The sequence below is a fragment of the Arachis ipaensis genome, chromosome B9, assembly GCF_059453495.1.
Source record: "Arachis ipaensis isolate K30076 ecotype BB chromosome B9, ASM5945349v1, whole genome shotgun sequence".
In the NCBI taxonomy this organism is placed as follows: Eukaryota; Viridiplantae; Streptophyta; class Magnoliopsida; order Fabales; family Fabaceae; genus Arachis; species Arachis ipaensis.
Genome location: NC_142444.1, coordinates 148,687,315 through 148,691,860, shown reverse-complemented (window position 1 = coordinate 148,691,860; position 4,546 = coordinate 148,687,315). Strand labels below are relative to the sequence as shown.

Here is a 4,546-nt window from a genome sequence, read left to right as displayed (position 1 = left end):
AATAAAATATGTCCAAGACAACTTAACATATAATTCAAAATATCCATAAAATAGAGTTATACATAGGAGGCCTAACGTCGCTGAATCGATAACTCTATCTGGCAGTTAGCTATCGAGCTGATTTTGAAAGTAATGATATCACCCTTCTTTAAATTGTATACTCTACAACATTTATTCCATCTGACCCCAAATTTCCATTATCCACGTCTTCCTCCACTATTCAGTAAGTGAAAAAAGAACACATTCTTCTCTACATTGGAATCTGGACCGGTGATCGTCTAAATCGAACCATCTCCAGATGGTATAAGATACACAGCAAATTTTGAAGCCAAATACTGCAACGAATAATTCATAGTTAACATAAACATAATATTTTCATACACAATGAATAACAAATTTAGGAAGAACATTAAATAAGCTTGCAGGAAAAAAAAAGAAAAGAAAAGAAAACACTTTTTTGAGATCAAGTTACCAATCTAGATTGTCCGAGATCCGAAGCTGTGATTTTCTTTTCATAAGAAACCTCTGGAGCATATCTAATTCAGGATAATATGAATCTTAGTCACCACACTAAAAAATAACAAGCTATCCCATGATATTAAAATTCAAAACACAAGCAAAAAAAGTTACATCAAGCATTACCTAGGATCAGCCAATTCATTTGACGCGTTAATGTGTTCATTGACCTCTAATGATAAACTGCTGCCACTAGACAAATCTATCGGATTATGTGGATTATCCCCTATCAGTGCCCCATTTTGATCATTGTCTTCATCACCATCTGATAAAAACTGATCATCCGATGGTTCAGACCCAGATAAAACAATCACATCAGCTGATGAGTCCTCATCCATCCTGGTATACTTTATGTGGAACACTCTTGATACATTATCAAGTGTCTCTGGGTCCATTAGCTCAGGAACATAGCAGTCAAGATCAAGGTGAACTTGGATGGGTTGGTTGTCCTTATCCCACAATGAAATAAAAAAAATTCTAAAACCGACATACCTAAATTGAACAGATGCCCCTCTATCGATAAGATAGAAAGTTCTAATATGTTCAAATGAGGAGTCAGTTATGAACAACTGATCATTCTTTCTGATCACCTCCAGCGATAAACAATTATCTAACTCGTCAATGACATAGAATATTGGCCCTAATCGTTCCCCATGAGTTGAAACAAAATTTGGGGGAAGAGCTCTGTCACCCTATATTCAAATTTCTTCCCAAAGTTAATTCATGTGTAACAACATGCTAAAAAAGCTTCACATAATTTTACCTAATTATTTAGCAAAGAGAGGTATTTTAAATCTGCCATTATTACCAACTGAGCAACACAACAGAACAATAATCACGTAAATGAACTAACATTATAATGAGAAGAAAGCTTTTAGAATAAATAATTGAGAAGATTCTAGTTTAGTAAACAGCTCAATGAATTTAAACAAAATATCCATAGAAAAGGGACAAAGGGGCAAAGCAATCACTCTCACACATGCAGAAAATAGTAGAAAATAACAAATTAAAGAATATCAAGTCAAATCAGGAATCTAATTAGTTGAGATTGATACTACTGGCCAAAACTGCACATTGGCCATCAAGCTTATTAAGAATCAAAGACAAAACTGAGAGATTTCAACAATGAAAAACAAATTTTTGTTATCTTGATGGATTCTGAAACTAAATCATGTACATGAACTTCGAATCATCTTTTCAGGTATTAATAAATGTTGAATCTTTAAAGTCAGTATGAATATATGTATGATTAGTAAACATTATATTATTTATTTTGAATGGACATTGATAATTTATCAAAACTAATCTTTTGCATTAAAAAACATTATATATTTCGTTACCTACTTACTGAAAACGCAAAATCTAAAAACCAGTTCTTTTTCGTTGGGCCAGTATTGCTGGGTTGCTAAAAACCTCCTATTAGCACATAATGGTACGATTATAATTTAAGACTGAGACTTTTAACCAAGAAAACAACTAACTAACCATAGAAAAAAAAATAGTAACAAACTAAAAGCACATTAATGAAAAATACCCAAGAGACCACGTTAAAAAACTACTACACAACATATTTTACAGATTACAACAACTTCTGAAATCTGGCCTACATATAAATGAGAAGCCAATAAAATTAAATTACAACATAAAAAATATCTGAGTAAGAATTAAAAAAAAAAAACTATAGATGGCATAACATCGATATTTAATTGACATTAAAATTTTCAAAAGTTAATCTGAAATATATTGAATGGAAAAGTAAATGAGACTTCAATCGAATTGAAAATGCAGCAAAGAAAACATCTTCTCTAATGCTCAGCACCATACCTGTTTGGATCTTCTCTATTGGCATCCATCGCCATTCAGACTTATCAAATAGAGAGACTTGGTATAAAGATTCAAGAAGAAAGAAAAGATCTTGTCTCTTACTACAAAAGAGAGCATTATAATAAAGTAAACCCTAATAGGAGATTTCAACAAATTCAAGAAAAACAGGTGATAAAATTGAATCGAGAAACATAAAGAACAAACATAAAGAAAGAATAGCAACCATTCATAAACAAAAGAAGAAATAGACGAACAAAAATATTATTATTTATTCTACTAAATTAAATTTCTACTAATGCTAATTATAATGTTGAGAAGTTTCATAAAGCTAACCACTAATACTAATAATAATTTAATGAAACAATCATGAATTATGAATTTGTTAATTAGAATATGCATTACAAACGATATGAAAAAAAAAATATACAAAAATTAGATCAATATTAAAATATAAAAGAACAGAATCAGTATTAAAAAATTATAAATACGATTTTTTTTTTTTACTCTTAAAAATATTTTAAATTATCTGCTTAATATTTTTTCTTATTGGATACAATATAGTAATACCAAAATTACCGAATTTCACACGGCCAATACAACCTCACTGAAACTGAATTAATTAACTTGCTAAAAAAAAAATTAACAAAAAAAAAATAGCTTCCTGTTATTATCCTTTGAACTTCTCTCATGTTAATAATTTACATTATAGTGTGTTACCTTAAATGTAGCTTCCTAATCAAGATAATTAACAAAAGTAGTAGCTACCCACGTGTGACAATCTGCTAACAAAAAGCATAAAAAAAAGAACTTAATAAGAATGAGACGTTTGACATATCCAAGTATCAAAGATCAGTTGTTTTGGAAATCAAAAATTTTTTTCTTTCTTTTTAAATCGGGGAAGAACTTCTCCTTGAATGATACATGCATGCCAAAATATATGACAATCTCTTATATTGGTTCAAGTTAAGACTCAGCAAGATGCGAGAGCAACAAAGATTTGAGTATCAGTAAAAAAAATACTCAGAAAGTATACTTGAACTGAGGTTATTCACATAAAGGTATTAACTGGATATTTTCAGAAGACAAAACTTTAGTTGATGAAATCACCGAAAGGAAAGATACCAAAAATGAAAAAGAAAAGCAAAAGAAAAAAAAAAGTGAAGAGAAGATTATGTAGGGACTGCAATAGTTAGGGCAAAACTTTAACTTGTTATTCGATTGTTAGAAAATTTACCTGTTCAAAGAAATGGAGACGCCGGGACCACTGGAGATGACGATAAGTTTGTAGCTTGTAGGATTATTTGAGGTTTAACGCTACAAAAAGTAGGGCGGTGTCTTTATGGGTTGAGTGAGCTGAGACCCCAGAGGGAGAGGATGGACGGTGACGACGTTAGCTCTTCTTTCTGACCTTCTTTTTTTTTCGCGTGTGTGTGTCTTGTTTGTGAACTTTATTTTTTTATTGCGTGTGTGTGGGGGTAGGGAGGGGGTGGGAGAAGAGAGAGACACATTTGGTCTTTTAATATTTCTTTGGTAACGTTAAACAACTAAAAATACTAATAGAAGATATAAGATTATAATTAAAATAATGTAGATAATTCATTAAAAATAAATGACACTAAAAGAACAGTTATGAGAAATGAATCATTAGACAATACAATTAATTTCACAATTATTAATCAGAAAATTTTTTTAATATTTATGATAGCTAAAAATAGCTAAATATTGAGAAAAATATATCGTAATATAATTTTTTTCTATTCATTTCAGAATTTTTGATATCAATAAATTTTATGTGTCCCAAAGTTTAACTAATTTTCACAAATTTTTCTATTTTTATTTTCTATTGATAATTAGAGAAAAAATGATGGAAAATCACAGAAAAAAATGAAAAAAATAATTACTTAACGAAAATTGTACGCAATATAAAACAGATTAACATACAAATTAACAACTATAAGTAAAAAAATAAGTAAGAATGCATTTATTTTTTTATAAAAAAATATGGTTCTTCCTCTTAAATTTGAAACTTGTTAAAAGAAAAGTTAATTATTGTTACTAATTTTATCAGTAAAATTTTTTTTTTAGTAATAAAATCTTCCTAACAATTTTTTAAACTAATATTTCCTTTTTTCTTATATCGACAGAATCAATAACTTTTATAACATAAAAAAAAGTAAACTTTGTGTAGATATTAATTGTTTATATG

At 29.2% G+C, this 4,546-nt stretch overlaps 1 pseudogene; it reads right to left on the bottom strand.

Moving 5' to 3' along the window:
• Positions 1-278: 278 nt before the first annotated feature.
• Positions 279-2,369, bottom strand: LOC107617911 (uncharacterized; annotated as a pseudogene).
• Positions 2,370-4,546: the final 2,177 nt, after the last annotated feature.